Here is a 16,682-nt window from a genome sequence, read left to right on the forward strand (position 1 = left end):
TTGGAAAAGACTCTGATGCTGGGAGGGATTGGAGGCAGGAGGAGAAGGGGACGACAGAGGATGAGATGGCTGGATGGCATCACTGACTCGATGGACGTGAGTCTGAGTGAACTCCGGGAGTTGGTGATGGACAGGGAGGCCTGGCGTGCTGCGATTCATGGGGTCGCAAAGAGTCGGACACAACTGAGCGACTGATCTGATCTGATCTGATGTGAGTTTAGATTTTCCTGGTTGTTTGTATGCTGAATAATCTTTTTAATTAATGTATTAATTGAATTATTTTTGGCTGCACTGGCTCACTGCTGTGCATGGGCTTTCTCTAGTTGCGATGCGCAGGTGTCTCACTGCAGTGACATCTCTTGCTGTGGCCTGCAGGCTCTAGATCATGGGCTTCAGTAGCTGTGGGTACATGGGCTTAGTTGCCCTGTGGCATGTGGAATCCTCCTGGAGCAGTGATCGAACCTGTGTCCCTGCATTGGCAGGTGGATTCTGCTGTATCACCAGGGAAGTCCCATGAATAATTTTTAATTGTATCCTAGACATTTAAAATATTATAAGACTCTCAGTTTTGCTTAAATCCTGTGGAGAATATTGATTTTTTTTTTTTGTTTGTTTGTTTTAGCAGGCAATAGAGCTGGTTGTGTTCAGGCCACAAATTTCAACCAAACTTCTATAGTTTGCAGTTTCAATGTCAATTTTGTTTTCAAAATATTTGCAGTACTATTAGGATCTATCTCCTATGTGTGCCACACCCAGTGATTATTTTGGGCCGTGTGCAGTGGTAGATCCTTTAGTTTAATCGCAAAGTCTTTGTTATGCTGTTTAAGATCAGATCCACCTCTGTAGCTTGAAGGTGAGCCTAGGTGTTTACAATCACCTTCATTTACTTTCCTGAGCTTCTCCCTGTCCATAATGTCTGGTGCTTTCTGGTTTTCTATACTTCCTCATTTAGCCTTGCAGCCAGAAGGCTAGTGATTCAGTGATCTTGCTCTGGTGCCTGCTCTCTGGAACTGTGCTGTGTCCAGGGCCATCAGTAAATGGACAGAGGGGGAAAAAATCAACTGGCATTCTGCCCATTCTCCTGAGACCACAGTTTTTCCACAGAGGAAAGTTCCTCTCTCTAAGATTTTGGTGCCCATTGTAGTCATTGCCACTGCTGGGCTGGCAGAATTTCCTGAGCTCTAGGGCACTAGAGAAAGTTGTTGTTGTTCACCTGCTAAGTTGTGTCCAACTCTTTGAGACCCAGTGGACTGCAGCACACCAGTCTTCCCTGTCCTTCACTATCTTTCCAGAGTTTGCTGAAACTCACGTCCATTGAGTAAGTGATGCCATCCAACCGTCTCATCTTCTGTTGTCCCCTTCTTCTCTTGCCCTCAATCTTTCCCAGCATCAGGGTCTTTTCCAATGAGTTGGCTCTTCCCATCAGGTAGTCACAGTGTTGGAGCTTTACCTTCAGCATCAGTCCTTCCAATGAATATTCAAGGCTGATTTCCTTTAGGATTGACCAGTTTGATTTTCCTTGCTGTCCAAGGGACTCTCAAGAGCCTTCTCCAACACCACAGTTCGAAAGCATCAACAGAGACAAGAACAAAAAATGGCAGATTTCTCGTAATCTTTCTGAGCATTAGGAGATGCTTTTCCTGCTCTTTAAGCCAGAACTAGAGGGCTTTTTCCAAAACTAGACTGATACCTTTAAAGAGCAAATTTTTTTTTGTTTAGTTATAACATTCTACAAATATATGTATTTTGATAACTTTAATATGTCTGTATTTAGGTTTAATATACTGCTTGATTATTTGGTTCCTAGTCCCCTTACTAAATTTGCTTAATGTTTCACTGTAAATAACCTCAAGGCTAAGTGAGCTAGGTCCTGTTTGGGCCAATTTTTAGGTCTTTGAGAAGCTTACTTCAAAGACGTATGAGTAGAAGCCCAAAGTTCATTTCTTTCACTTACAGCATAGGAAAATTTGAGAAATCGGAGTAATGCTGAATAAATATATGTAACTGAGTATAAGGAAGATAAAGGAAATTTGCTTATCTTTTACAGATACTAGTTTTAAATAAATTCATGTAAGAAAATAAGATAAATCACTAATAATTCTTACCCATAAAAAAGAAGAACAAGGCCACATAATTGGAGAGGAACTAGGCTAGAACTAGGCTATTGTCTCAAATGGGCTGAAGACTCTAGATCAATGAGCTTTGGTACTTGAGGCAATTTAATGTTATGCTCCATTGCTTCTCACCAGATGGACTTCTTTCTTTTCTTTCAGTCCCCTGCTAATCTTTTCCATCTCATCTGTTCCCTTTTCTTTTCCCCTTCTTCATAATTTTGTTCCATCTATGAACTTGGTTAATCAGTAGAACAGGATTTAAAGAAACAGCTGATCCTTGAAGGGAGGGCCTTTCCTTTATCCACCTTCATCCCCCATTTTTTCCTTGTACTCTATTTCATTCCCATTCCTCACCTACCTTCCCATGTGGTCCTTCCCCCCATGGTTGTGCTTTAGTTCTGCCACTGTTGGCTAGAAGACATGGCTTAACTCTGCTTGGATTACTTGGAATTAAAAAGGTTATTACTTATTCTAGAATAATAATATTGTAGTTTTCCTCTTCTACACTACAGTTTTATTAAAGCATTACATTGTTCCAGAGTTAATAAAGATAATTTGTGAAATCAAATCTCAGTTGTGATTTGGCCACTTCCATTTTAGAGTCAAAAGGCAAATGTTAAGACTTCCCTGGTGGTCCAGTGGTTAGGAACCTGCGTGCCAGGGCAGGGAACACAGGTTCAATCTTTGGTCTGGGAAGATTGCCGCACATGCCGTGGGGCAGCTAAGCCGATGCACCGCAGCTATTGAACTCCACACACCTGGAGCTAGTGCTCGACAACAGGAGAAGCCACTACAGTGAGAAGGCTGCACACCACAAAGAGAGAGTAAGCCCCACTCGCCACAACTAGAAAAAGCCCACGTGCAGCAAGGAAGAGCCAGTGCAGCCAAAAATAAATAAATAATTTTAAAAGAGAAATGTTAGAAAATGATAATTTTGTTAGAACTGGGTGGAAAGAAAAGTTAGCCTCTTGAATAAAATTAGGAGTCCACATTCTGGGGAATTTGGTTATTTTTATGCTGTAACTGAGTAAAAGATACATTACTATGTTTGCTTTATGATTAAAAAGGCCTCAGAGACCTTTTTTTCTTCTTTCCTTCAGGGCACAGATTATTAACTAAGTCTGACATCTGCTCTGTTAATGTTCCCTTTGGGAAACAAAATGGAAATAGTGATTAAGGTCTTTGCTGATAATGTTCCACACCAAAGTATAGAAAGAAAGGTTTATATAATGTGACATGGTAACAAAGTATATGGATGATATTATTATCTGAGGATTATACTATATCCAGCTGATAAGTTATATTTGTATGTTTAAGTATATATTTGAGACCATGTGCAGTCTTTTAGTCACTGAGTTTATAAATACTTAACTGAGTGTCTATCTGGTACATAAAAAAAAAACTATGCTAGGCATTGTGAGAAGTACAGAGATTTACACCTTTGTATAAAGAATTGTTTTTTTAACCTCCAAGAAACTCCAGTGGGAAATGGGACTAGCCATATTGAACCAAAGACTGAGGTGCAGTTAGGAGTTGACCGTGCTTAAACTAGAGAGACTAGAGGTATACTGTACCTTCTGACAACTGTCAAATGAGGCTGATTCTTGAGAAGCCCGTGTGACTTTGCTCTTCGTAGAGTTCAACTGGGCCTGTCTTCATAGAAGACATTTTTCAGGAAGCTATTCTAGTCCATGGAGGAGGTGACATCTCCTGAACCTGGTCCCCACAGAGAATTTTGAATGGGAGGAAAAGGAGATGGTATGTATTCTTGCTTATGTCATAATGTTGGACACATGACTTAAGAATGTGGCAGGTCAATGTGACTGGATCATTTCATTACTGCACTTCAGAGTGACTCAGAGGCAAATGCAGCTTGTTTAAACTCTTAACTGAAGCATTGGTATGATGTAAGATTATAGCAATAAAAGATATAAAAGGACTACTTATTGGGGACATCCTGAAGGACCGGGGGAATCCTTATTTTCTTATCATCTCTCATCTTGCAGTTGTTGATAGTAATTCATCATTCATTTGGCATCATTCATTATAAAGTTTACCATATCTCAAATAACAGGGAAGGCATCAGAGGTAGCAATAAGGAGAATACAACCAAATAACATATAGGATCTAAACTCAATAAAAACAGCTAATAGTGATCACTTATATAGTGTTTACTATGTGCCAGACTTGTTCTAGGTAATATATGTTTATATCCTCACCTAATTCTCATAACAACCCTGTGAAGTAGGTACTTTTTTTTTTTTTTTTAATGATTTATTTTTGGCTGTGCTGGGTCTTCATTGCTGCATGGGCTTTTCTCTAGTTGTGACGAGTGAGGACTACTCTTCATTGCAGTGCCAGGGCTTCTCATTGTGGTGGCTTCTCTTATTGTGGAGCACAGGATTTAGGGCATGTGGGCTTCAGTAGTTGTGGCGGTACTGTGCTTGCCCCATCGTGTCTGACTCTTTGCAACCCCATACACTGTAGCCCACCAGGCTCCTCTGTCCATGGGGATTCTCCAGGCAAGAATACTGGAGTGGGTTGCCATGCCCTCCTCCAGGGGATCTTCCTGACCCAGGGATTGAACCCGCATCTCTTATGTCTCCTGCATTAGCAATTGAGTTCTTTACCATTAGCGCCACCTGGGAAGCCCAAGTGTAATTGTGGCACTTGGGCTCAATAGTTGTGGTTCCCAGGCTGTAGAGCACAGTCTCAATAGTTACAGCCCACAGGCTTAGTTGTTCTGCAGCACGTGCGATCTTCCTGGACCAGCGATCAAACCCATGTCTCCTGCATTGGCAGGTGGGTTCTTTACCACTGAGCCACCAGGGAGGCCCTGAGGTAGGTACTATTATTATCCCCATTTTACAGATGAGGACATGGCGATATGAGAGATTATGTAGCTCCCCGAAGATCCCACAACTGTTAAGTGGCAGGGTAATATTTGAGAGCAGACAGTCTGACTCCAGAAACGGTGCTTTTAACCTCCATGCTAACTAACCTCTCAAGGAATTTATAATCTCAGTATACAGAGTTCAGTACCTCCCCTTTCAGGGTAAGGCAATGAGGAATGGTGTATGCTGCTGCTGCTAAGTCACTTCAGTCGTGTCCGACTCTGTGCGACCCCATAGATGGCAGCCCACCAGGCTCCCCCATCCCTGGGATTCTCCAGGCAAGAACACTGGAGTGGGTTGCCATTTCCTTCTCCAATGCATGAAAGTGAAAAGTGAAAGTGAAGTCACTCAGTCGTGTCCAACTCTTAGCGACCCCATGGACTGCAGCCTACCAGGCTCCTCTGTCCATGGGATTTTCCAGGCAAGAGTACTGGAGTGGGGTGCCATCGCCTTCTCCAGGAATGGTGTATAGGGAAGCAAAATTGACTCAGATTATGTGTTTCCTATAAACTAACACCAAGGGTGTCTGACTCAAGAAATGTTTTCTAGTTTGTGCTCCAGAGAGAATGGAGTTATTGTCTCCATTTAATACTCTCCAGAGAGTATTAAATGCAGCAGAATGTTGGATATGTTTACCAGTGGATATCCATTTAGTTTCATTTTTTGGCCACAGCTACAATCCTGCATCTTCCTTTCATATATGCATTATGAGGATTAATGATTACAATCAGCCTGATAACATTTTCTTTTCCCCCTTTCTGTGTCCTTTGGTGGAGGTACTTGTATGAAGGCTGCTTTACTATGGAGGTGTGGTTCTATATGGGCATGCTTGGGGAACTGAGGGGGTGGGTCTGCTGAGAGAGTACTTACAGAATACCAGAAACCTTAGGGAGAAAATTCCTGGGTGTTGAGAATTGCAGAAATGATAATAAAGCTTCAGTTATTTCAGGAGAGGGATGATTTCAGTACTTGTGATACAGAAACAATATAAGGTCAACTGATAAGAAAACCATGAGATATATTTCTGTAGATCGTACCTGTAGACCATTTAATAGTAATATGTAGTCAATAAATATTTCTAGGAGAAATATCAATAGCCTCAGATATGCAGATGACACCACCCTTATGTCAAAAAGCAAAGAAGAACTAAAGAACCTCTTGATGAAAGTGAAAGAGGAGAGTGAAAAAGTTGGCTTAAAACTCAACATTCAGAAAACTAAGATCATGGCATCTGGTCCCATCACTTCACGGGAAATAGATGGGGAAACAGTGGAAACAGTGACAGACTTTATTTTGGGGGGCTCCAAAATCATTGCAGATGGTGACTGCAGCCATGAAATTAAAAGACGCTTGCTCCTTGGAAGAAAAGTTAAGGCCAGCGTAGACAGCATATTAAAAAGCAGAGACATTACTTTGCCAACAAAGGTCCATTTAGTCAAGGCTATGGTTTTCTCAGTCATGTATGGATGTGAGAGTTGGACTATAAAGAAAGCTGAGTGCTGGAGAATTGATGCTTTTGAACTGTGGTGTTGGAGAAGACTCTTGAGAGTCCCTTAGACTGCAAGGAGATCCAACCAGTCCATCCTAAGGGAAATCAGTCCTGAATATTCATTGGAAGGACTGATGTTGAAGCTGAAACTCCAATACTTTGGCTACCTGATATGGAGAACTAACTTATTGGAAAAGACCCTGATGCTGGGAAAGATTGAAGGCGAGAGGAGAAGGGGACAACAGAGGATGAGATGGTTGGATGGCATCACCGACTCAATGGACATGAGTTTGAGTAAACTCCGGGAGTTGGTGATGGACAAGGAGGCCTGGCGTGCTGCGTTCCATGGGGTCTCAAAGAGTCAGATACAACTGAGTGACTGAACTGAACTGAATCAATAAATACTAATCTTTATTTATATCACAATGCTCACCCCAGGCTGTCCTTATAGAAACATATTTGCAGAGACCTAGAGGAGAAAATGTAAAGATGCCAGGGAGCTTCTTAAGACCTTTTGTTGTTGTTCAGTCAGTCAGCTGTGTCCGACTCTGTATCTGTGTAGCCCCATGGACCTCTCTGTCCATGGAATTTTCCAGGCAAGAGTTTTGGAGCAGGTTGCCATTTCCCACTCCAGGGAAACTTCCCGACCCAGGGATTGAATCTGCATCTCCTGCATCTCCTGCTTTGGCCAGCAGATTCCTTACCATTAGTGCCGTCTGGGAAGCCCTTTTAAGAGCTTGTGTGTGCTAAGTTGCTTCAGTTGTGTCTGACTCTTTGCGAACCTATGGACCACCAGGCCCCTTTGTGCATGGGATTCTCCAGTTACATATACCCTTTATTGACCCTATGCATTTCTAATTGTTATCAACAAATTGTCAGTAATAATAGAATATTGGTAGTTATTATCATTTTTACTCTTATTATGTCCCCATTTTATGTTATCAGTAATTTTACCTTGGGGTAGTGAGAAAATAGGATTTAATTTTCAAAATATTCAAATATTTTAGTAGATTTCTCTAAAAAGGAAGAGAGGGATGGAATACGTATATATAGACAGGGAACTTAATTGTCACTCCTGGGTCTTACGGATTTTGCTTTCCTACAGAAATGAACTCTTGAACTATGATTTTCTTATCATAGAATTAATGTCTAGCTAAGAGGTGCTTTCTACTTATCTCACCTTTGGATTTTTGCTAGACCACTAATATTTCTTCTTTCCATCCTTCTTAAATAAATAAATACCTTACTTACTCTTTCCAGGCAAGTAGAAATTTAAAAAAGATGATGAAATTCTTTTCTTTCTAATTAGTTCCTTGGCCATTTTAATCTCCCGTCCACTCCCAACAATGGAGAAGGAAATGGCAACCCATTCCAGTATTCTTGCCTGGAAAATCCCATGGACAGAGGAGCCTGGCAGGTACAGTTCATGGGGTCGCAAGAGTCCGGACACGACTTAGTGACTAAACCACCACCACTCCCAGCAAGGACTAGTCATTAAAATGCCTCAGACAGCTGTGGAGCCTTCATGATCATAATTGTGATATGATCGTGTTACACACCCATTCAAAGTTCTCTGCCTCAGGGCCAAGGTGTGGGTGATATCACATAGCCTGTGGATTTCCTTCTTCCTGGAATGGTTTCACTATTGTGAGGATAGGAAATGAGAGAAGGATGCTGCTGCTGCTAAGTCGCTTCGGTCGTGTTTGACTCTGTGCAGCCCTATAGACTGCAGCCCACCAGCCTCCCCCGTCCCTGGGATTCTCTAGGCAAGAATACTGGAGTGGGTTGCCATTTCCTTCTCCAATGCATGAAAGTGAAAAGTCAAAGTGAAGTCACTCAGTCGTGTCCGACTCTTAGCGACCCCATGGACTGCAGCCTATCAGGCTCCTCCATCCATGGGATTTTCCGGGCAACAGTACTGGAGTGGGGTGCCATTGCCTTCTCCCTTACAAATTCCTAGATGTAGGTGAAAAGGACCGTACCTTTCAAAAATAGAATAACGGCCATTCTCAGGCAGGAACCAATTTAATTCTACTTTAAAGACTGAGAAGACTTAATGTGCTAAATTCTATTCATAAGAAAAAGTTGACCAGTTAATAGGACAAATGTCTCAACATTATAAAATAAACAGAATATGAAATGCAGACAGTCTTATTTTACAGTTACAAGTTATTGTAAAAATCATTATAAAGACTGTAATATTTTATAGTTAACAAGTCCACAGGAACACATTAATAATAATACATATCTCAGTTAAGGGTTCCTTTGTACTTGCTTCTCAGGTAATACAGGAAAAAGGTGGTCTCTTGAGCTCTAGCAGCCAATGGCCTGGCCGTGCACCTTGGAGACATCCAACACAAAGATGCTACGTCCAGGAAAATTTCAGATAAGACTTAGGGCTCAGAGCTGGTAAATGGGAGTTTTGTTTTTCTCAGAACGTAGACTGTTGCTATCCGTTAACTTTCTCTTGGTTTCTCAGCTTCATGAAATTTATGTTAAGGATTTGAAATATTCCCAAATTAACTTATAAGTACCATGACCTTTGCTTACAGGCCTCCTTTTCCTGTAGAGTTTCCTGAAATTTAAAACCTGCACATCCTTTAAAAAATGCCATACATGCAAGTACAATTAATTAGCAAAAATTCATAAAAAGAGAATTGATCATCTTTGTATTTAGGAAAGAGAATATTTTCCATCTAAGTTACGTCTGACAACATTAGACTTTTCTGTGGTATTCTTTCTGAAGTTCTGCAAGATAAAAAAAAAAATCTAAATCACAGTGAGTATCTTTAGAACTTATTTTTATTAATCCTCAGAAATTGTTAATAAAAAAAAAACAAAACTGTAACTGGGTAAGATCCAGAACTGTTTTATCATTAAATAAACAATGGAATTAAACAGTGGCCTACCATTGAACCACTAAGGTTAGGTCTTAAAAAATTAAATATAAACTAAAGATTCTACATTCATGTGGTTGAAAAATAAAAAAGCATGAAATAACAGCATCACATACAGTGTGGATTGGGGGTCTCGGAGCTGTGTCACTTGGCAGGCCTGTACATGTCACCTTCCCACTTGGTCTCCTAGCTCTATCAGTTCCTTGTACATTAATAAAGAGAATCTTGGAAGGTGGAGGTTGGGGTGGGGGGAATGGGCTAGGAAGAAAGAGAATGGCAAGAAAGAGGGCAGAAGGAGAGCAGAGAAGGGTGGTGGAAAGAGTCTGTTCAGGCTGCTATAGCAAAATGCCATAGAAACAACAGAAATTCGTTTCTCAGTTTTGGAGGCTGAATGTCCAAGATCAGAGTGCCCATATGATCACGTCTGTGTCTATCAAGGGCCTGCTTCATAAATGCTGTCTTTAGGATGTGACCTCACCTGGCATGGCAGAGGGGAAGGGAGTTCTGTCAAACCTCTTTTCTAAGGGCACGAATCCCATTCAAGAGGGCTCTGCTTTTGTGATCTCATCACGTCCCAAAGGCCCTGTCTCCTAATACCTTCACCATAGGGTTGGGTTTCAATGTAAAAATTTAGAGAAGACACATTAAGACCATAGCAAAGAGAAAGACTGAGTCTTTGCACAGAGGGTAAGTAGCTTTCTCCCAGCCTTTCTTGCAGTTGTCCTCTGTGTGTATATCTGTATATGAATAGAAAAGGAAGGGAAAAAAAAAAGTCTCAGGAAAGGTTGTGTTGAGCCACGGAGGACTTTTAGCTTTGTACATGTATTATATGAATAAACTTCTTTGTATTGTTTTTTTACTCTCAGATCACTTTCATGTCTCAACCAAGTATATTTATTATCTTTTACAAATTATTTTTTGGCTGTGCTGGGTCTTCCATTGCTTTGCATTTTTTTTTCTCTAGTTTCCATGAGCGGGAGCTATTCCCATTGTTTCTGTTCGGGCTTCTCATGGAGGTGGCTTCTCTTGTTGAAGAGCACAGGCTCTCGGGTGTGCAGGTTTTAGCAGCTGAAGCACATGGGCTCAGTAGTGGTTCCCGGGCTCCAGAGCACAGGCTCAGTGGCTCATGGGCTTAGTTGCTCCATGGCATGTGGGATCTTCCCAGACTGGGGATCACACCTGTGTCTCCTGCACTGACAGGCAGATTCTTCATCACTGAGCCAACAAGGAATCCCTGTTTAATTATTTTGAGACTTAGGTTTTTAGGAAAAAATTCAGAGCTAGTAGGCATAAATGTTCAATAAAGAAAGGGAAATAGGAATGCAGTCCTCTTCCCTGGTGGCTCAGACCGTAAAGCGTCTGCCTACAGTGTGGGAGACCCGGGTTCGATCCCTGGGTCGTGAAGATCCCCTGGAGAAGGAAATGGCAACCCACTCCAGTATTCTTGCCTGGAAAATCCCATGGACGGAGGAGACTGGTTGGCTACTGTCCATGGGGTCGCAAAGAGTCGGACACGACTGAGCGACTTCACTTCACTATCACCATCCTCACAGTAGAGACAAACTGACCTTTCTCCATCACAGATTGGCCTGATGAAATCCAAAACTAAACTTTCTCTTGACACTTACCAGCTCAGACTGCAAATAGATTCGTTAATAAATTTTTGAACCCTATAGCAGATGTGGCCTCTAACCATGTCCGGCATCATTTGCATTAACTCCAACTCTTCAGCAGGTGGCAGTGTTTCCCTCTGTTACCGGAAGCTTTTGGCGTTTCCTTCCTTTCAAAAGAGCATGGTCCCTTTTTCTCACTCCACTTATAACAGTTTCCTCATTTCCATCCTTGTTTGGAAGGTATGTAGCCAATGATCTTAGGAACTGAGGAGGAAAACAAAGCTGTAACGTGCAACAGTTCATGTTTTCACGTCTGATCTTTAAGGTTCTAATTCTCATGGTCAAATTTCAGGACACTTCAGGGCAGAGAGTGAGCATCAGTCACCATCTTTCTTTTTCCCAAACTCTATTTACTGTTTCTGATTAGTCTTCTTGCTGCCCTCATTCTCCCCTGTCTAAGCTTGAAAATACCATTCAAAGCCTTCTCCAGTGAAATTTCTAGTAACTTGTTTAAGTCTCTAAAAGGGAGGTTTTCTTCCCATCTTTATTATTCATTAATAGGATATCAAGAAATTTCCCAAACTCCAATCCAGGATCCTTCATTAAGTAGCTATGTAATCTGGGCATACAAACTCCCTGGGCTTCAGTTTTTTCATCTGTAAAGTGGGATTGGTGAACTAAGGAATCTTCGAGATTCCTTGGATCATAATCTGCCACTGCTTTGAATGGTGGTATTGCTGTGGTACCAGATGATTATTTCCGGAGCATACTTTCTTTGGGCAGCAAGTCATTAGATAGTACAAAGAGTGAAGAGTAGATCTTGTAGAGATGGTTGATCTAGGGAGAGAGGGTACTCAGAGTAAGACACACCTGTCTATTATATAGCATCTCCCACTAGACGGCGTTTATAGCAGGTATTCTCCCGTATTTCTGTTGTGCGACAGCCATCAAACAGACCCATAGGCTTAAATGCTGGAAATTCCTTTGAGAGCTCATTTATTTGAAAATGAAATTAGAGTTGAGCTCTTTACCTTGGTTTATTTGATATTCTTTTGATGATAGGAATTTATTTTTAGTCTTAATTCTATTTGATGAAATGACTTATTTCAGAATGATAAATGATCGCTGTAAAGAACCCTCAAACTACACACAAAGCAATAAATAAAAAGAGAAACTCCTTTCCTTCTGAAGCCCTCCCTCCCCATCTTAACCTCAGAAATAACTGTTGTCTTCTCTCTGGTTTATTCTTCTGTATATCAATATTTTCGATGTATTTATGTAAACATATATGTATACGTGTATGATCACTTTTGTTTTATTTTACCCAATTTTAATGAATGCTTTTGTGAAATATATTGATCCTAGAGTAGATTTATGCATGTGAAATAGATGAGTGAGCAAATGAAAAGATTACATGGTTAAGGAACAAAATAGATAACAAACTGAAAACATTTGGTTGCTAATCAAATTGTCAGCTGATGGTGGTGATTCTTAAATCATAAGATTCTAGGCAGAATTGACCATGGAAAAGTGTCTGTTTTGAAGACTCATTTATAAGGAAGAGAACAAGGCTCATTGTGGTAGATGACCATCAATAATTCTTCCATCTCTCTATAAGCTTGCTATGAGGAAGTAGAGGTTATTTCCCCTCTCTTGAATCTTGATGGGCCTGTTAGTTGCTTTGGTCAATGGAATGAGGCAAAAATGTTGCCACTACAGTTCTGGGCCTAGACCTGACAACTTTGGTTTTTACTCTCTTGGAAAATAATCACCATGTAAGATGTATTCTCTTAGCAACTTTCAAATCCTGTTTTCCTTTTTAGATTCTACATATAAGTGGGTCATACAGTGTTTGTCTTTCTCTATCTGATTTATTTCACTTAACATAATGCCCTCAAGGTCCATTCCTGTTGCTGCCAGTGGTAAAATTTCATTCTTTTTATGGCTGAATAGTATTCCACTGTGTGTGTGTATGTGTATTTAAATACATCTATTACACCTTCTTTATCCATTCATTCACCAAAAAACATTTAGATTGTTTCCATATCTTGACTTTGAAGTAATATCTGCTGCTGCTGCTGCTAAGTCACTTCAGTTGTATCCGACTCTGTGCAACCCCCATAGACGGCAGCCCACCAGGCTCCCCAATCCCTGGGATTCTCCAAGCAAGAACACTGGAGTGGGTTGCCATTTCCTTCTCCAACGCATGAAAGTGAAAAGTGAAAGCGAAGTCCTTCAGTCGTGTCCGACTCTTTGTGACCCCGTGGACTGCAGCCTACCAGGCTCCTCCATCAATGGGATTTTCCAGGCAACAGTACTGGAGTGGGGTGCCATTGCCTTCTCCGGAAGTAATACCTAGGGGTGCATATATCCTTTCAAATTAGTGTTTTAGCTTTCTTTGGCTTTGCTCAGCATGGTTAATATACTGAGCATCTTTTCATGTGCCTGTTGCCATCTGTATGTCTTCTTTGGAAAAATGTTCTGACCATTTTTTTAAATTGAATATATTTTTTTGCTATTGAGTTGTATAAATTCTTTATAGATAATATTTTTATATTAACCTTTTATCAGATATATGATTCCCAAATATTTTCTCCCATTCAGTAGGTTGACTCTTTATTCTGTTGATGACTTCCTTTGATGTTCTTTCCTTTTTAGTTTGATATAGTCCTGCTTGTTCATTTTTGCTTTTGTTGCCTCTGCTTTTGGAGTCAGATGCAAAAAAATTGCCAAGACTAATGTCAAGGAGCTTACCATCTACATTTTCTTCTAGGATTTTTATTGTTTTAGGTTTTACAAGTCTTTAATTCATTTCAAGTTAATTTTCGCATAGGTGAAACTCCAATACTTTGGTCACTTCATGTGAAGAGTTGACTTATTGGAAAAGACTCTGATGCTGGGAGGGATTGGGGGCAGGAGAAGAAGGGGACAACAGAGGATAAGATGGCTGGATGGCATCACCGACTCGATGGACATGGGTTTGGGTGAACTCCAGGAGTTGGTGATGGACAGGGAGGCCTGGCATGCTGCAATTCATGGGGTCACAAAGAGTCGGACACGACTGAGTGACTGAACTGAACTGAACTGAGGATGGTAGTCTAGTTTCGGTTTTTTGCATGTGACTGTCCAGTTTTCCCAACAACATTTGTTGAAGAGTTTGTCCTTTTCTCATTGTAAATTTTTACCTCTTTTGTAGTAAGTTCAGTTCAGTTCAGTCACTCAGTCCTGTCTGACTCTTTGCGACCCCATGAATTGCAGCACGCCAGGCCTCCCTGTCCATCACCAACTCCCAGAGTTCACTCAGACTCACGTCCATCGAATCAGTGATGCCATCCAACCATCTCATCCTCTGTCGTCCCCTTCTCCTCCTGCCCCCAATCTCTCCCAGCATCAGAGTCTTTTCCAATGAGTCAACTCTTCGCATGAGGTGGCCAAAGTACTGGAGTTTCAGCTTCAGCATCATTCCCTCCAAAGAAATCCCAGGGCTGATCTCCTTCAGAATGGACTGGTTGGATCTCCTTGCAGTCCAAGGGACTCTCAAGAGTCTTCTCCAACACCACAGTTCAAAAGCATCAATTCTTCGGCGCTCAGCCTTCTTCACAGTCCAATTCTCACATCCATACATGACCACAGGAGAAACCTTGACCACATATGCATAGTTGTGTGTGGGCTCTATATTCTGTTCCGTTGGTCTATGTGTATGTTTTTATGCCAATACCATACTGTTTTGATTACTATAACTTTGTAAGATATCTTGAAATGATGACTCCAGCTTTCTTCTTCTTTCTCATATTGCTTTGCTATTTAGGGTATTTTGTGGTTCCATACAATTTTTAGGATTATATGTTCTATTTCTATGAAAAATGCCTTTGGAATTTTGATAGAAATTTCATTGAATTTGTAGATTGTTTGAGGTAGTATGGACATTTAAACAATATTAATTCTTCTAAGCCAAGAGCACAGATTATCTTTCCATTTGTTTGTGCCTTCTTTGATTTCTTTCATCAGTGTTTTACAGTTTTCAGTGTAGAGGTCTTTTAAAACCTCTTTATTTATTACATTTTTTTCCCTAATTATTTTATTCTTTTCAATGCAATTGTAAATGGAATTGTTTTCTTAATTTCTTTTTCTGATCACTCATTGTTAGTGTAAGAAATGCAACCTATTTTCATATGTTGATTTTATATCGTACAGCTTTACTGAATTTATTTTTTGGTTGCCTCTTTAGCTTTTCTATGTATAATCTTATGTCATTTGCAAATAGTGACAGTTTAATTCTTCCTTTTTAATTTGAATGCCTTTTTGTTCTCTTGCTTGCATAAATGCTTTGGCTAGGACTTCCAATACTGTGTTGAATAAAAGCGGTGAAAGTGAGCATCCTTTTCTAGTTCCTTCTCTTAGAAGAAAAGCTTTCAGTTTTTTTGCTGTTAAGTATGGTTACTGTGGGCTTGTCATGCATGGCCTTTATTATGTTGATGTATGTTCCCATTTTACAAACTTTGTGTGTTTTTTTTAAACATAAGTGGATATTGAATTTTATCAAATGCATGAATTGAGATGATTATATGATTTTTATCCTTCATTGTGTTAATGTGGTATATCATGTTCAAAGTGCATGAATTGAGATGATTATATGATTTTTATCCTTCATTGTGTTAATGTGGTATATCATGTTATTTGTAGATGTTTACCATCCTTGCGTCCCTGGCATAAATCCTGCTTGATCATGGTGTATGATCCTTTTAATGTATTGCTGAATTTGTTTGCTAATGTTTTGTTGAGAGCTCTCAATGGAGGCTATAAGAGTAGTGAGGAAATTGCTATTAGAGGCTGGCGAAGTGGTGTTATGTAGTGGAAAATCTTTGGCAACATTTGCACTTGTGTGCAGTAAAACACAGAAAATGTACCTAATGAACTTATAGACCTGGCAAAGGAGATTTTGAATATGAATATTTAAAGTGTCAGTTGGCTTCTTTTACTGATATATGATGTATCACAAGAGAGAAACGCATTTCTTTTAAAAAAAAAAACAAAACAAGAACTATTCAGTTTTTAAGCAGATTGTAGAAGAAATACACAGGGCCTAGGAGAGTTTTTACAGTTAGCAAAAGGTCTCAATTAAGAAATGGCCTCAGGGACTGCCTATAAAATATGACCCCAAGGAAAAGATTTAATCAAAACTCTGTTAAGACCTCTAAAAAATGTAATACCTGCTTGAAAGAGCCTCACATCTAGACAAAAAGGGCTTCTAAGAATCTTAAGGGTGGTCCAACCACAGCCACCTAGACAAGGCCCAACGTAGAGAGAAGTTTGTTTTTGAAAAAATTGTAGATGTTGCTTTGTGGTCAAGGAGTGAACTCCAATTAGAATCATAGAAAACCCACACAGTTTTAAAGAGAATTTTATTGGTAAAAGCACCAGAAGCTTGGACCAAAGAGGCAGGAGACAGTTCAAAATGGACCAAAAAAAAAAAAAAAAGCCTCTTGGTCTCCAACTTTCTATGGGCAAGAAGCAGGCTGAGGGAACTATTCAACTGTAAAGGCAGACAGTTTCTCATGAAAAAGGAAGATTGACTCAGAGGTCAACTAGACCCCAGAGCAGGGAGCCAAGAACAGTGGATTAGGAAACTACTCCAGGGAGAAAAACCAGATCCTAGTGGAGAACTAGATCCTGAG

The 16,682-nt window shown here is 40.3% G+C and overlaps 1 long non-coding RNA gene across 4 annotated transcripts in view; it reads left to right on the forward strand.

The window, feature by feature from the left end:
* The window catches only part of LOC129636968 (uncharacterized), a 34,942-nt gene extending 19,356 nt beyond the window's left edge, over positions 1-15,586 (forward strand). Inside the window, exons 4-5 of one of the 4 annotated variants that reach the window (XR_008707238.1) lie at positions 3,751-3,872; positions 14,396-15,586. This is a non-coding gene — a long non-coding RNA (uncharacterized LOC129636968). Of the gene's footprint in view, positions 1-3,750; positions 3,873-13,041; positions 13,885-14,395 lie in introns of those variants that run through there. The other 3 variants (XR_008707240.1, XR_008707241.1, XR_008707239.1) reach the window with 3 other exon arrangements.
* Positions 15,587-16,682: the final 1,096 nt, after the last annotated feature.

Source organism: Bubalus kerabau, chromosome 22 (assembly GCF_029407905.1).
Source record: "Bubalus kerabau isolate K-KA32 ecotype Philippines breed swamp buffalo chromosome 22, PCC_UOA_SB_1v2, whole genome shotgun sequence".
In the NCBI taxonomy this organism is placed as follows: Eukaryota; Metazoa; Chordata; class Mammalia; order Artiodactyla; family Bovidae; genus Bubalus; species Bubalus kerabau.